This window comes from Brachyistius frenatus, unplaced genomic scaffold, assembly GCF_029030835.1.
Source record: "Brachyistius frenatus isolate BFR_SWC_R1_liver_20210118 unplaced genomic scaffold, ASM2903083v1 Contig_19, whole genome shotgun sequence".
Taxonomy (NCBI): domain Eukaryota; kingdom Metazoa; phylum Chordata; class Actinopteri; family Embiotocidae; genus Brachyistius; species Brachyistius frenatus.
Genome location: NW_027210618.1, coordinates 3,416,188 through 3,433,931, shown reverse-complemented (window position 1 = coordinate 3,433,931; position 17,744 = coordinate 3,416,188). Strand labels below are relative to the sequence as shown.

Below are 17,744 nucleotides of genomic sequence, written 5' to 3'. Positions count from 1 at the left end.
TCATAAAATTATGCACCGTCCTCCTACATGTAATCATGCAAAGCCTCTCCTGAATTCAAAGCGGTTTAAACTGTGATTGGTTTAAAAATTCCATGTGTGGAGTTGTTCTCTCACATCCTAAGCTTGTCATTTCAATACGGCGCGTTGCCTTCGTGTTTGTAGTTCCATTCGGTCGGGCCCACTGAGATCTTGTCAGATTATTTGTAACCTGAGATTAAAGGCAGCGCGAGTTTATCGGACATGACACTCGGAATTTAGGATGAGTCTCCCAAACGGATTTCTTTCCAGAGGAACTCAGCGGCATGAATAACAGGTCATTTATCAGTTGACAGCATCTGTGTGTTTGGGCTCTGAATCAGATCTGGGAGGGAAGTGTCATGTGACACCGTGACCCCTGACCTCTCCCCTTTACCCTAAGCCGGGGTTTGAGCTGGATAACAGCTGTGACCTAGCGGTTAAGGGCGTACACGCACGCACGCACACACACACACACACACACTCACATGCGGACACGCACACCCGCATGCACACACGCACGCACACACACACACACCCGCATGCACACACACCCACATGCATGCACACACCCGCATGAACACACACACACACCCACGTGCACACACACCCACATGCATGCACACACCCGCATGCACACACACACAAAAAAAATTTCCCCTCAGGGATTAATAAAGTAACTACCTAACCTAACACACACACACACACACACACACACACACACACACACACACACACACACACACACACACACACACACACACACACACACACACACACACACTCAAAGATGTTCCAGTTGTAAGAACGTACTAATGAGATCTGATTCAAGTCGTGTTACTGTCGACTGACTTCAGCTTGCAAATGTAATTTGCAGCCTTATCAATGTATGATCGTGTTCATATTTCTGTTTTTGATATTATTTGTGAGGTCGGGGGCAGTAAGCTCTACCTCAGTGGAATTTTTAATTACTTCTATTTTACGTGAGTATTTTATTTTCATGCTCATTCAGACTTCGAGCTCTCGGTAACCAAACAATCAAGCGATCAGCAGATTGATCCATTTTAGATATAATAACTTCACAAGATAGTCAACCAGGTTACATTTGGCGATGGCCTGGCTCGTAGGGATCAGATCGGAGCCAGGTCTAAAATTAGATTCGTTATGAAAAAAAAAAAAACATCTGTCCCTCAAGATAAAAGTGAATCTAACTCCTCTTTTTCCCAACTCAAGTTAGTAAGTAAGTCCAACAAAAAGCTGCAGGTAGTTGCAGGATAGTTAACTTGGTGATAGTTGAACTAGTCGAGCCCACACTGCAGCGTTGCTTCCTCTGACCACGTCAAACTGTGGACGCAATAAAAAAAGAAAAGAAAACAAGAGCAAATCACATGTAACAACCAGATGTACACGTATGATCAAATGAAAAGAATGTCTGTTTCTTCTCAGTTCGACTGAAAACTGCCCTTTCTAAATGATAGGTTTTTGAAAAATAGATTTTTTTTTTTTTGGATCGGAGATAGCTAAAGATGAACATCGCAGAAATTTGGATCCCCAGATTTCGGACTTCGGCTCCCTGAAGTTCAATCCCACCTCAGCTTTTCCAAATGTCACACTCGTCGCAATGAGCGACATCGTCCCCCTTTTACACCACCGAGCATTTGCTCATGTCGTTGCCCCTAAAACAAAACACTGCGTGTTTTAGAAGGTCAGTGGAGCCTGATAAAGTGCAGTTCGGGCTGGAAGCCATCTCTAAAAACTTCAGCTGTGCCTGCAATCACCGCCGAGCTGGAGCCCAGTTGCGTTTTGTTTTGGAACTCTGCTCCGGATATAATTGGTGCTGGCAGCTCCGGGTCGTGGCTTACAGCGAGTACATTTTGCAGCCATCAGGCAATAACATTGCACCTTCCGAAAGTCTGTGGAATATCATCTGAGTCATCCAGGTGGGAGAACATGTCAGAACAAATCAAAGTCACCCGCAAACATGGTCGGTTCCACAACAAGAAGTCTGGCAGGTGATTAATAGTGTTTGATCGACAACAAAGGATTATGAATCAGTAAATTCCTTCATGAAAACCTTTTTGAGGAACGCAACCTTATTAGATGAAGATGCAGATGACATTTTCAGTTCTCTGCTTGGTTTCCACACTCGTTGAATGTGACGTGACATCAGTGGTTGGAAGACCAAGGAGCAGATCAGAGCAGCGTTTGGATCTTATATCAAGTTGGAGGGCATCTACTCCTGATCTGAGACACTGGACATTCATTTCTCTCTCTGTGTGTGTGTGTGTGTGTGTGTGTGTGTGTGTGTGTGTGTGTGTGTGTGTGTGTGTGTGTGTGTGTGTGTGTGTGTGTGTGTGTGTGTAATATAGAAACCTATATTAATGTCTGTAATCACGAGTGCTTTGGCTTGGTTTTCCGTGTTGTCTTTCCATTTCTTCTGTGTTTAAAATATTTCTGTCTGACCTTTAAAGGAATGTTGACTTTGTAAACATCGGTGATTATCTGGGAAACTCAAGGCTGTGGCTTTGCTGATAAACTCTTAGCTCGGCGCTGACCTTGGAAATTTGAGTCTAATGAGCCATTAGCTGTGTTGAGGTTATGATTTAGAGATGCTTCTTAAATGAAATTATGAATTAATCAGCAGCAATGTAGCTTGTAGGAAAATATGGCTTTTAGGAAAGCTTTCAGCAGGATTTCCTCTCAGTTTTAGGAGAGCTTAGGTGCTCTTTGTGTGTGTGTGTGTGAGTGTGTAATAATATATATAATAATCACACAATATTGGTCAATCAAACACATAATAATACCTATATGCATTTGAACGAGGGTTTTGTTGCGCTCCTTTATTCTTTATGCAGCAGGTAGCTGTGGAAGGATCATTTTAGAAAAAGAATAAATTCATAACAGGAATCAAATTTGCAATATTACAAAATATGGTTTCATAAGTAATTTCAAAACAACAAAGTCCCTTAAAACTCAAAATTTCACTAATAGTCCCGAACATCAAAACACTTGAGTGAAGTTTAGAAAGGATGAAGAACGCGGACATCATTCCTCCTGTCCTCCGTCCTCCGTCCTCCGTCCTCTGTCAGCCAGCAGCTACATTTACAAGAGATTGAGCGGTTTTAATAAATATTACAAACTGAGCTGAACTCAGCTGACAGATATTCCTCTCGTCTCTGTTTACGGAGCGTTCTGAAGGAGGGCAGCCGGTCAGGTGAGGCTGACGCGTCGTCTGTAATAACCCCATTTCACTTTTACACACACACACACACACGCACGCACACACACACTGCTACGTCCACACAGCTAAACTGCTCCATCTCTGGTGGTCTCACTTCGCACTCAGATGGTTCCTGATGTCCCTTCGGCTCAGGAGCTGTGAGAAAGCACTTGGGTGCTAACAATATAGGGAAAACCCCGCTTTTAGTGAAGATTCTCACATGTGGCCTGTCGGTCTTCTACTGGTCTTCTATTAGACGAGCAATGTAGGACAGGTGAGGTCAAACACAAACGTTTATTGCGGTTTTTCCAAGTGCGTTATTCCAGCAAGCCTCTTTGCACATGTGTTTTGCAGTGTTTACAAAAGAGGGCCACGAGGGCCGTAGCTTATGAGTCTAATGGATTTCTTCTGGCTGAAAGCTGGATGCTGCTGCTCACCACAGTGTGTGATTTAGAAGTGTGTCTCCTCCTCATAGGGCAGGCAGAGTTCACGTATTCATCACATCCCAAGCCGACTTAATGGGCTAAAGCTGCTGCACTCGGTAATTTCACATTATCAGATGTTCTCCTTTTGAACTCAACCGTGTGTGTTGAATAAACTTGTCCGACCGTCATTGTTGTCTTGTGGGATCCATAAAAAAAAAGAAAAGAAAAGAAGACTGAACCGGGGCCAGCGGTGATGTCAGGTCTTTTATTGTCGACGTGTTCCAGACCTGTTACCTGACTCCACAACGCTTACTCGACAGATTGATGCGAGTCATGTCAGAGATTACGTGAGCTGTTGCTTTTGGTGCAGCCACGTGGGGAATGAATGCTACACCAGTTGTGATGTTCAATGACCTGATGGCGCACTTCTGTCTCAAACTGCTGTAGGATTTCATGCCGAGTTACACGCGTTCAGTTTGGAGCGTTTCAGGGGGAAAACTGTGGGTTTTGGCTGCAGACGAAGCCGGCTCGCTCATCTTAGTCCGACTTCTCATAACGGTATTAAACGCAAGAGCCTTGACACATTTGTGTTCTTTGTGCGCGTCTGTTCTCACACTGCGTATACACCCCGGTCTCAAGTCGACTCTCTGACCCTGAAAACCAAAGGCTTCATCTCGAGATTCCAGCTGCATGGCATTCCAAGCTTGATATGTTCTGTTATTTCTCAGGCTCCGACTCAATAACACAGGAGTAGGCTGGGAACATTAAGTGATGCTGTGGCTGCCGTCCATTAACAGTACTCGAGAGATCTCCAGGGCTTTTTGTCAGTTATTTTTAAGACAGATTTTGTTTTTTCAATGTCGTCTTATGTTTTTGCTCAACAGCCCAAAATACGAAAAGGTTGCTTAGTTCCTAATTGAAGCTGCGAAATGAACGAGCTGTCAATCAGACAAACCGGGGCTTCCAATGTAAACGTCGTGACAGTTATTCCCGTCGAGGCTGAATGACACGCATCCGTAGATTACACCCATAATGTTCAGCACTCGTGCTCTTGAGTGAGCACCAGCTCATCGGCGAGCTTTTGATGAGTTTATCGTGCATTTTGATCGGGTGTATCTCGATGATTCAGCTCGCCAATATTAGCTCCATGCGTACGCGTGAGCTTCCTGCCCGTCGCAGCTCGGCCACTTTACATCATATTGTCGTGACTAATCTCCATCTAATTAAATGGTCAAACGTGAAAGTCGCCAGCATAGAGTGGTAGCAGGACTAATGGTTGCTAATAGGTTTGCTATCCCGGTTTGTTTGTTTACCCACGAAGCCGGTTGTCTTTTGAGTGATGAATTATGTTCTTTTATCTGATTAAAGACGGCTTTACTTCTTTTGTAGCTCTATAACGGCGATGAAGCCCTTGTGCAGCTCTCTCTGCAGCGTTGCATTTGGACGAAGGTGCTACATCGGTGCAGACCATTCACCATTTAATTAGCAAACCGGCCCCCGCAAAAACATGGATTCTCATTTCATTTTAAAGCGTTAACTCGCTGTGGCGCTTCGGCTGGAGCGGCTTCAGTGTGAACTAAAAAAAAAAATGTAAGAGCAACCAGCATATGATTCAGTGATGTACAGGTCAAAAGCAAAATATCCTCCCAGAGGAAGCTGACTAATGGTAACAACTCTCCTTGTGGCCTGTCTGTCAAGCTAATCACCCATCTCACTTCCAGTTTCAAACTCAACCGGGTGGTAAGACCTCCAAATGAATGTCACAGGAATGTGGCTAACAATATATCAAATTAAGGTATGTTAATGATTTCGTACATTTGTGGATATGTGACCGCAAATGTCCGAAAACAACTAAAAGGAATGTTGTCTTGCAAGAATTTCTCCTTTCAGATAATGCGGCTTCATTTTTCTGCCATTTCATGCAGTCAACGTTAAAGACTTCCTCGTTCTAAATTCTCAACTCTTAAACGGGGAATTTTCAGGAGATTAATGCTGTCTTTATCACCATGAAATGTACAAGTAGTAAAATATGTTTGTTTAGAGTTTTGAAATCCTTGCTCCTGATACCTCCCTCAGTCTGAGGACGAACACGGTTTCCAGCCAGAGGCTGGAGCGGAAGATGGCCAAAAAAGAGCGAACAATATGTGGTGGGAGATCAAAATCCCTCCATGGATCTGGTTTCCGGTTTCATTTAGAAGCAGCGCGCCTTCAGGCTCGGTCCCACAGTTCTGCATTTCTGCTGATTTAAATCTGGGTGTGGATGGACATTGGGGCAGAGATCTTTGGCAATCTTACACTTTGATTATGACTCTTGGTGTCACGATCCAATTCAGAAATGATCCTCAATTCACAGAGATTCATGAGTCGAGTATAAAGGAGACGTACGCTATAGTTGAGCCGTTACTCCGGCTCGCCGTGTGCCGAACCGTCGACTCCTCTTCTTTGCCCACTGAACTGCAAGTGAAACGTAACTGACAGTTAAGATAACTGGTTTGGATGAAGGGCAGAGACGGAAATAAGCAGCGGAAAGTGGGTGACAGGAGGCAGCTTTTTTTTTTTTTTTATCCAGGTTGTTTTCAAAGTGAATTATATAATTGAAATTCACTTGTGCACATCACATTATAAAATGAAAGTGTGATTTAATGACAGTCATTGGTTGAATGAATTTGGTGTGTGTGTGTGTGTGTTGAGGTAAAATGGGGGGAAAGTTGTCATTTCCATAATGATGTGCAGCAGTGGAGAGCAGCTTCTCCTTGAACCGCTGGAGTTCACTAGATCTGGTTACGTGTCCTTCTCTTACAAAACTGAAGACTTATTAAATCCAAGTCATTTTTAAATCCAAAATTCACCCAAACATTTGAAGATAATCTCCAGAGTAGCTTCAGTATGCGTGTGCCTACTCTCCTCTCCGGCGGCAGCTGTAGTGATAATTGGTATTTTGGCTTTGATGGGGGTCATGGTTTTGATGTGAGCGATTTAGTTTTTCATCCTCAACGGATGTGGCGTTAAACAGGTAACTGAATTTCAAATATTTCAAATATACTGTTGACATGGCAAATAAAGTGACATGCAGCCACATGTGTTTGGAGCCCACCCAGCAGGTGTTCCCAGCTGCACATGCACACTTCACATTTCCAACACCGTCATCACGTATCTGGGGAACAGGTGAAGAATATACCCGGCATCAACAGAGCTCCTCCGCTGAGGCTTTTCATCTCTTCAATTCAATTCGATTCAACTTTATTTCTATAGCGCCAAATCACAACATAGGTTATTTCATGGCACTTAACACATTAAAGTCCTTACAGCAAGACTTTACAATATTATACAGAGAAACCCAACAATTCAACAATTCCCACATAAGCTAGGAGGGAAAAAAACTTCCTCTTTAACGGAGAAAAACCTCCAACAGAGGGAAGAAAAACTCCCTCTGAACAGGAAGAAACCTCCGACAGAACCGGGCTCAGAGGTGGGCGGAGCCATCTGCCTCGACCGGTTGGGGCGAGAGGAGAGCAGAGAGAGAAAAGGACAGCATAGAGATACAAGAGAAGAACTGTTAATCTAGAGAGTGTTGGCACCGGTCCGGCCTCGCAGCGCCAGCTCTTGGGGATTTGCTCTGACAGATAAGAGTCTGACGCTGTGACTTTTACGCTGGACAAACGTTACCGAGCAGAAACTCTCCCGACAAAGACTGAGCAGGGAGAAAACGCCCGTTTCTGTCTCTACGTCTGCGGTTCAGTTTTGTTCTTCTTCTGAAGTTTGAAGCACAGCTCCACGCTGTGTAGATTTCATTAAGTGTTACATGATCCCTAATGTGAACTGCCTTGATACCGTATTGAGCTCCATATATGGAAGGATAACCTTCCCGGCACGGGATCGATCCGTGGTGATGCATCTGCACAAGTATTTGTTTGAGTTGAGTGGTTGTAGCTGCACTGATGCCAAAACAATTCTGGCCTGTTGAAATGTGTTGAGAGCACTTTTGGCCAAGTTTTAACCTCACAAACTCTCCCGGACTCATCCTGCATCTTAAAATAACTTGCTACGTGTTGTGCTGCAATCTCTCAGACATGCCTTGCTGCTGTTGGACTTGTTTACAATAGTGGCGAACCTGCATAGCTGCGGCTGCTATTGGAGATTACAAGCCTGGATGAGGGCTGCTAACGTGCCTCAACACTATCTCCTACATTAAACGGGTGCTCCCACTTTTCAGAATGAAGTACGGTAGGTTTTTGAAGGTGAGTTGTGCGAGTCTGTGTGTTTGTTGGGTATCAAAGCAAAGCTGTGTAACAAATCAGTTACTGTAGAAGGAAACGTCCTCCGTACTCGGCTTTTTGAGACTTGATTTTTCAGAATTGCCGTGTTGCGTGGATGTTTTCTATAAAGTGTAGTCTCATAAATTACTGATGAGACGGATGGAGTCGTCGGGTGTGGTGGTGCTCTGCAAATCCACACTTAATAATGGTTCTTCCTGACATTGCAAATGTTTAAGGCCTTCCTCCACTGTTCTGAATGCTTAACTAGGTCATCGTGACTCACTTCCCACCAAATGTGAAATTTTGAAATGCGCTGCTTTTTATTTCTTGCTCTTACAATTAGAACCTTTGTCTTTTTAACATGGCAGCTTCTAATCTTGTCCTAATTCAGTGTTGAACATTGAAGACTTTGATTATTATGTGGCTTCAGTTACTTTGACTCAAAATAATTTGAGCAGTTGGGTCCTTCGTGTTAAGTGCTGTCTTGAATTTGAGTGGTTAACAAATAAACGCTGGCATTGTAGTGTGGCTGCGATTTAATCCTAATTTTACTACCATTTCACATCATAGACCGTCAAACAAAATGTAATTACAATAAACCCAATTTCTACATCATTAAATGAAAACTGAAGTGCAGGGTCGTGCAGCAAAAACATTCTGTATCCAGTGCAATGTAATTAGGTCAATGTAGGATATGTAATATGGCCAATATCTGTGTTGCTGAGGATTTTTTTCAGTATGACGTGTTTAAAGTCACTTGCTGTTCCATTGAACTGCAGAGTGAAGGTTGATTCATATAAAATGTTGGTATCTAGCTGCTGATAGCACCACCGTAGCGCTACATGGATGTAGAGACTAAATGGGAGATGAAGAGCAATTATCTTGAAATCAGAATATTATCGTTCCTCAATTTGCTAAATATTGTCATGATTGTTAACATTTTCCATAAGAAACACGTTGGACCAAAGAAAAAAAAAAAAATCCAAAGTTGACCGGTGAGTTCAAGTCAAAACTCAAAATGTTCAATATTGCTTATCCAGTTTAATGTAATGTAATTGTGGGCAACAGTGTCACGTATCAGTAAGTCATCTCAGGATAAACAGCTGCCAGCCCGTTTGGCACATTAAATTAAAACTCATGCAATCTAATACAACAGTCCTGTAATATATCCAACTTCATGAAGGTGATGATGTTCTTTTAGTTGAGTGGTGTTAATTCAACTATTGTTGTTTAAGATGCTGCAATTGGAGCTGCCGCTGAATTGTATTGTGTTACAGACTAATGTTTCAATTATTTTGTCCAACACGTATATCTCAAAAAAGGTGGGCAAAATAACCCCTCAAGTCTGTATAACACCACAAACGACATCCTCCAGAATGAGCACACAATCTAGTCAGAATTGGATTTTGGCAGGACTGTTGTATTAGACTCAGTTACTTTTGGCAAGGTGCACCGACATAACAGGTAACAGACAGAGTGGGATTCCCCTGGGAGATGAATTAGTGCTTACTCGCACATTTTGGAAATTCGATATTCAAACTAATGTCAAACCCAATTGTACAGGTTGTCTCTGACCACAAATGATTCTTCCTTTATTCTTCCTTGACTCTAGTGATATTGAGAGAAAATGATATTTGGATTGAATAGAATTGAGAGCAATCATACCTGCCAGTATTTATCACTGGACATTCCAGAAGTGGTTGAAGACATGGTGCAACATTGACGGTGAAAAGGCCTCCCGGCATTCACCACCTCACCACTTGTAAACAAACATGCACCGCCTGACCTCGCCTGACACAGCAACGCTCTTTTCCACAAATAATCCTGCCGGTGCCGCTCAAATTAAATTTGCCGACTCACCCCGTTTTCAAGTCGCCCAGCTGAGTGAGGGGCACATCTCAAATGACCTGTTTAACTCCCTCCTTTCACTCTCCGTCCCACCAAACGCACGCACACGGTCCCGTCACCCCGCCATCTCATTAGCGATGACCGCGCCTCCGTGACTCCTCTCCGTAAGTGCTTGTTGTTTGGTGCGTGACATGATCTGGGTCCCACGAAGAGCCAAATGGCAAGTAAACAAACGGCCCGCCATTCCTCCAGACCCCGGCCCGCACCGCAGCTATATCAGGCCGGCAGACCAACGGGGGCTCCCGGCTGAGCGGTTTAGAGAAGTGTGACGCGTCTGTCTGAGAATGGTGTGAAACGCAGCATGTAGCACTTTGTGGAAAGAAGAAATGCGCGTCCTTATTTGGAGGGAAGAGGCACGTTTGTTGATTTTGGGTCTGAACTGATGTGCGTGTGTGTGTGTGTGTGTGTGTGTGTGTGTGGTCGGGATGGCAGGTGGGTGCCCTGCCCAGATATTGGCATTCAGCCGCTCGATTTTGGCCACGGAAAGGGAAAGGGGAAGAGCGGGAGGAGTTGGGAGCACTGTGATCCAGCGGGCCGGTGACTGACGGGAACAGAGGCTGTGCACAAACTAGCCAATGAGCACGAGGCTGGCGAGCGAGACGCAGCATAACAAGCTCCCTCATTCACTTCATTTCATATGTCTGCACTCGGCACTGGGACGGCACGTCGTGAGATCAAAGTGAAAATATGATGTTCAAACGTAAACAATCGCTTCTCCCTTGGTTTTTCCCTGCCGGATGGAGGGAGAGCTTCAGTGGGACATTTTCAAAGTGTTTATTTTCCTTTCTGCAGTCGAGATCAAATGTAAATATAGAATATGTACACGCACGTATTTACTCTGGTATGCATATTTCCCCCCTTGTGCCAGCACATCGTCTTCCCTCTGGGCAAGTATGAGAGTACAACACCTGCGCTGACACGTGATGGCGAGCGCTCGGAGATCAGAGGAAACCCTCGCCGTGTTCGGCTTCGTTCAGCGCCACAAAAAGCAAAGTGTCTCTTTTGAGGCGGAGGGAGCGCTCGGGAGGACTGAAGTATCCAGTTCGGGAGATAACGTTTCTTTACACCGTCGCACTGCTCGTTTTATCGTCTCCATTTCATGCGCCTTTGAAAATGTGAAGCGGGTCCGGTGCAAAAGGAGAGCGGCCGAAGGTGTTCCTCAACAAAGAGGCTGTTCTTCTTACGCAGGGTCATCGCCAACTTTTAGACTCGCTACGATTTATCGAAGGAAAGGCCCGATTCAAGTTGAGTATCGCATGAACTCTGGGTTTGTAACCCTGCCGGTAGTGCACCGGAGTCAGATCATCTACTGATGCATGAATGTTTTAATTAGAAAACCCAACCAGCTTGGAAAATCACTTATTTAATCATTTTTTTTCAAAGCAGGGACAAAATGTCCTTGGAATGCTAATTCTTTAACTTAAAATGTCTCCGTTCACGCACGGGGACATTGTTGTTTAAATTTAACACTATATATTTTTTTGTATTCATCAATAGATCATATGTTGTTCTTCCAAAGTTAGTACACTGGTTTTAAGATGGTTGAAATGAGATAATTCTTCAGCTCAATTTCTCTCTCGTCCGTATTCCGTAACTCACAAACTCGCGCAAAATAATAGGGCTTTGTCGAATTCGATATGTTCAATATGAAGTCGGCTATTCCTTTTTTTTTTTTTTTTTTTTTCAAATATAGAATAATAATTTGTCAGTCAGAAAATTTGCAACTCCTCTCCTTTGTCCCCGGATCGCTGCCAGTCTGCTTTTAGCAGCGAGCAGCGGAGGTGTTGGATCGGTTGTTGCTCGGCATGTCTGCTCTCCGATGGTCTCCCCGTGTCCTCCGTGCACGTCTACCAAGGCTTTGCTGACGTCCGGGCCTCTGGTCGCCACCGTCCGTAGACGGAGGCTGGCAGGGACCAGCGGTTGCCCTCGACACACTGCTGCCGCAGTCCAAAACATCTGCTGTCAAACATCGGGGTCTCGCTCTCAACCGGACCACCTTCTGTCTCACACTACCAACCTAGTAGCTCACTCCCAGCAGCATGGTCCCGGGGCTGATGGGTTTGACGTCTGTGTGTACACCGAGGCCAGCGCAGGGTCCTCAGCTGGTCCTGCCCTGTCCTGTCCTGTCCTGTCCTGTCCTGTCCTGTCCTGTCCTGCCCTGTCCTGTCCTGCCCTGCCCTGTCCTGTCCTGTCCTGTCCTGTCCTGTCCTGTCCTGTCCTGTCCTGTCCTGCGAGTTAGAACCTTAACCAGAGTACATCTTTGCCTTGTTTAACCTCTATAAATTTGACTTTAACTCTAAAGTTGACGGAGTGGTCTCTTACAGATGATTTGACTCGGTGACTTTCAGCCCTACAAAATATATATATAGCGTACCCATCCTACTTTCACCAACGCTCTTTTAATTAAAAGCTGCCTCTTTTGCACACATGAATCCCTTATTACAGCTCCGCTAGTTAAGCAAGACATGTTAATTCACTTTACTGCATAAGTAAGAATTAGGCTCAGTGTGGAAGCATGGCAGAAAGGAGGACATGCATATTAATCAGGCTAACGTTCTTCATGAGGAGCTTTAATTAAACAGGTTTGTCATGAAGTTATTTCAAATAGCTTCAAAGGACATAAAGACCATTCACAAACACAGCAAACATATCAAAGTTAAAACAAGGTCAGCGCTTGTGTGTCTGACAAAAATCCTTTGTTTAATAGTCAACATTTTTTTTTTTTACTGTTTCCTATGTAAATAATTACTGTGTACTAGTTGCATTCTTAATTTTTTGTTAAATGTATCATCTTCCTCCAGAACATAAGCAGTAGTAAAAATAAATGTTTGTTTCATTGTATAAAACAAGGATTCAAAACGGCACAAAGAAAAGAGCGTAGTGTATCAAACTGGAGTGTTTAATTGCTGAGCAGTGGGCTGCTCTGTTTGCGTGGTGCATTCCTTTGTACTGCACATTTCAAAGAGACTCTGTGTGATTAGCTGAGTTTCCCACTCTGGGTTGATACCTGATGACATTTGTTTTGTCAGCTCAGACGAGCAGCTTCCTTTAAGAAGCCACTGCTTTTCATTTGGAGTTTTTAGTCTGTCGGAGTGATTTAATGAACTGTGCACCTACTTTTGTCTGCTTTTTACAAGTCACACCTACGTTCCCACACATATTCATTCCTCAGTGTGTGGCGGTGCCGGATCCATTTCCAGGGCGGGGAGGCCAAAGTGTGTGTGTGTGTGTGTGTGTGTGTGTGTGTGTGTGTGTGTGTGTGTGTGTGTGTGTGTGTGTGTGTGTGTGTGTGTGTGTGTGTGTGCGTGCGTACACACTCCACACATATGACATATCACCGATGACAGGGAGTAAGGTCATTTCCCATTTTGAGAGTGAAGCCACCAAATTAAATTAGTCTCAAATGGAGCATAACCCAAAACCATAAGTGCACAAGGTGGGGAGGTGATATATTTCTATATATCTATCACAATTAGTTGTCTACTGTTTTAACAGTGACTGATGGACACACTAAAGAATAAAACGGCCTGCACACAATTTTTACGTGGACGCTTAACAGCTTTTATCCCTGATGCGCTGTTCCGTTGTCGTCTTAACAGTCGTGCCGTTAGACAGAACCAAGAGAAGCTTTGCTAAACTAAAGCACCCAACATGGGCACATTCGATGTACACTGTATATAACTGAATGGTATATGATGTCTTCTGCGATTAGTTTGTTGGCTTCATCTCACCTAATGTCTCAGAGTGGAGGGTAATACTGCAGCATAGTGATTTAAAACCAATGAGGGACGGGGGCATGAAGTGAAGGGGGCCATTGGCCCCCCCCGGCCCCCCCTACGTTCAATTTTCATATTCCTCTCTTTTCATAAAAACGTCTGCAAAAAGCTCAGTTATGTAGCTCAGTGCAACTCTTTTAGCTGTCACGATAATGACTGTAAAGAGAGACATGAAGCTCGGAGGAAGATTATTTTTATGATTACATTTACAAACAACTGTAGTTTGAGTTCGGTTCTGTACATGCATACTGACACACTCCGGGGGACCAACAACGCCAACATGTGCTCTTGCTGCAGTTAATAGGCTTCCCCCTGGGAGCTTCAGCTTCATTCTGATTGATGTCCTGAAGCCACCCGATTGAGTTTACATCCCTCCGTGTTTTATCTGGCTTGTTGCAAGTGGAGACAGTTTTAATGGTCACTCTTGTGTTTTTTTTTTTTTTCTTCTGTTAAAACCAGTCCTCTGTTTTCTTTGTACCAACTGGAGTTTCTAGAGCTTGGTAAGTCTGCTGATCTGTAATTAGTGCCAACCATAAACAACCGGTATCCCGCTGAGCGCTGCCATGGGTGGCTGCCCTCACCACGACAATCTGGAGTTTCCCTTTTGTCCTCCGATGTGTCAGAGGCAGAGCCAGCTGCCCACCCTGGGAGATGAACAGTGGGAGAACTGTACGGAGAGAGACAGAGAGGAAAAGAAAGTAGAGGAGGAACATAAATGGAGAAAATGTATAAATAGAGTACAGTGTTTTGTAAAGACTGTGATGAAAGGAGCTCTTGTTAAGTAACATGTATCCAGGAGACGTCAGATCCCTTTTCCGTCCTCCTGTCGAATCATATTTAAATATAGTGCCTGATGCCATCTAAATATGATGCAAGTCAGTGGCTGTTGGATCAGATCTGATGCTCTTTCTGCCACGGCTCCAAGATGCATAATAATACCGTCGTGGTTGATGTAGTGGATAGCGCTGCATTCCAGTTGTTTGTCTAGTCATTTGCTTATTCTTTTGCAAACATATCTACTCAATCACTTGTCACAGTACTGAAGCTGCAAGATGCTTGAGTCATGACATAATCCTTTTGCCATGGAGACTGAGGCTGTCTCATGTTGGATTCGGTTAGAGCAGTTGCGCGAGTCTTTTGTGTGCATATTTTTTTCGATGGTGGTCCAGTTGTTTAACTCACAACCCCTAAAAAGGTTCATGGAGTTATCGGTGCTGGAAAATGCATTTTAGATCTATATAAATACTGGATTTCAGCTCTGTACTCTTTTTCTTTTGTCTGAAATACCCAAGTTTCCAGACTCTTGTAAAGGTCATGGTGAACTTGTTGTCGTCCTGGGAACGGGTTCTTGGCCTGAAGACATGCACCACGGACCATTGCAAGCAGTCAGCTGCCCCTCCTGCGGCTTCCCAGCCTACTTAGCCTGGAAACAGCCAATCGAGGCGCATGTCTGAGAGCGACAAACATCTGTGCATTTCATGCAAACAACAAGATGTTTTGTGAATGTTAAGAGCTGCTCTGTTTCTAATCTTGTGCGCTTGGAAAATTTCCATTTCTTGTCATATTTGCCACCAAAATACAAGTGGCTGACCAAAAAAATGTTTGTGTTGTCCTGAAAACAATATTTGTCAAGTGAAAAAAATATCAATTCTTAACTATTATATATTTTTACAGGCAGGAATAGCTATAAACCAGTTTTTCTTTCAATGAAAGTTCCTTTGCCACGGCTTGTCTTGCATGATCGACAGGTTTGCAGTAAGCTAGCATGTCGGTGTCTTTGAAACTTTGCATGTTTCCGGTCAAATATGATAATCTTGCACGTGGTTTGGGGTTCAGAATCCTGCAAAGACTTTGCTTCAGGTTCTGTTGAGCTTGGCATGTTTCCCTGCAACGGAGACCTTGTAGTCTGCGCTTGAGTTGAAGATCAAAGGCTCACGTTGTCCAAAGCTCACGTCTCGGCAGGTCAGCTCAGACTTTTAATTTTGGCCTCGGAGTGATCATTTCCCAAATGTTACGGATGAAAGATGCCCATCAATGGCATTATAACAGCAGCTCGTGAATCACAAATATCCACCGAGCCACTATATTACAGGCTCGGCTCAAGGAGTGGATGCAGACTGCGGTAGTGCAGTTTGAATGTAATAAAACAGTTTGCATCACGGTAGCAGCGTAGCGCCTGTGTGCTTAGCGCGGTATCTGTCCTGATTACCGTTGCTTAACTGCCATAAAGAGACACATGGAGCTGTTTAGCCGTCTGTCTACGTAGAAATACTGTAGCGCACTGCCAATTAGAGCCAGAGGAAGGAAGCGGTCAAAGCTAAATCCAGAGGTAAAGGGAAGCCCAGGGGAGAACTGGCAGGGCGCTACTCATATTTATTAGACTATTTTGTTTGTGTGGGGCATTTTGGACTTTTTTTTTTTTTTTTTTAACTCCAGTTGAGGTTGAAAGTTCTCACATCTATTGAAACATTTGGTGTCTCAGTCTCTTGGTTTCACTTTCATACTTTCTTTACTGTCGCTCTATTGCCTCTCTTAAGCAAGAATAAACCACGAGTACCAGTCAAATTGCAGAACGTCATATCTTAACTAGTATCTTGTGATATACCTACACGCTAAAATAAGACTGAGAAATAAAATGACGTTGATTTGGCTTTGATTTTGTCTGGTTGCAGCTCCATGAATGTGAAGATTTGCTGGGTTTTTTTTTGTAAATTGAATAGCTTTCATTTTCAGTTTACTGTCCTGTAATGTTGCATAAACAAACAAAACATGTTGAAAATACTACTAAAATCTTAGCATTCACCAAATACATGCGGGTACCCACCCAAATATTGACATGTGCTCAACACCCACACCTGCCAGGTGCTCTCAGACCGACCCTGTTCACCCTCCGCCCACTGGCAGCCAATATTATTGCTGGATTGAACGTAAAAGGCCGAGTCATGTTTAGCGAGTGGACCCTCTTAAAACAAAAAAAAAATAAAACCTCTTTCAATGTAAACAGACTCCCCGCCTCTAAACCCTTGGCTCGAACAGTTTAGAGCCACTAGCTGGTCTCTACACTAACAATTCCTTATATAGTTTGGTTTCTTGCCTGAACAGACTCCAGTATAAGAGGGTGAAACCACAATGTCTGCGGGGATGAATTTAGGGCAGGGGAGTGGTTCGTGTCTAATTTTCTGTTGAGTCATGGCTTTTAATGAGAATTGGGATGTGACAGTGTTGTGGAGAACGGGTTTTGGAACGGCTCGTTAGTCTGTCGGCATTATTCATGCACACTGTCTTTTTGGCTGGTTGGTTTGAATGTTTATGAAGATTATCGCACATCAAGCGGGAGCAGCGTTTTTATTATCTGGCTCATTCTCAGCTTGGTGCCTTGTAGAGAAGCGCTGACCTCAGAAAAAAGTATAAAATTTGTGTCTTTAACTGCTGGACCTGTCATTAGATCATTTGAGGATATTGTGTGATAACTTTCCCATTGAGTAGGTGCAGCTCTCTCTCTTTCTTATATTAGACTTTCGACTCACGCTGTGAGGGACAAAGCAGGATAGATGTGTGTTATGTTGACGCCTACCTCCTACTAAGAGGCCACAAACGTCGCAGGTTAGTTTTATTTTTAATAAAACTTGTATTTCTGAAGCATTTCAAGGCTTCCTTGTCGATTTCCTGAGTTTGACACAACATCCGACGTGTGTCTGAAGTTTACAGTCCATGGTTAAATCGCAAATTCTCACGAGAACCAGTGGTCACAAAAACGTGTAACTCGGGTGCTGATGTTGATCAAGTGATGTAACTTGGAATCCTTACTCATGAAAGTTATTACTTCCCCCTGTTACGTGCACATCACTGTGTTGTGCTCTGTTCGTGCGCAACAGGACCAGTTTCAGGACTTTTTGATCCCGTCTCGTGCTGTACTTCCTCCCCGTCACGGTTACACCCGAGCGTTCCTCGCCAGCGTCCCGTTCTCTTTGGGAAGCGATCGTTAGACATGAGTTTCGCAAACCTTCAGCCATTTCTTTTAAAAACGATCGCATCGCTCTGACAACTACATCTGCTGCTCATTTATGTACGCTCTCAGTTTTAGGAACTTTAATCAACCCGCTGAGTTGCTCTTTTTTTTTTTTTTTTTTTTCTACCGGAGTTG

At 43.9% G+C, this 17,744-nt stretch overlaps 1 protein-coding gene across 2 annotated transcripts in view; it reads left to right on the top strand.

The window, feature by feature from the left end:
- Window positions 1-17,744, top strand: part of peak1 (pseudopodium-enriched atypical kinase 1) — a 104,389-nt gene that overhangs the window by 3,589 nt on the left and 83,056 nt on the right. The window lies entirely within an intron of this gene.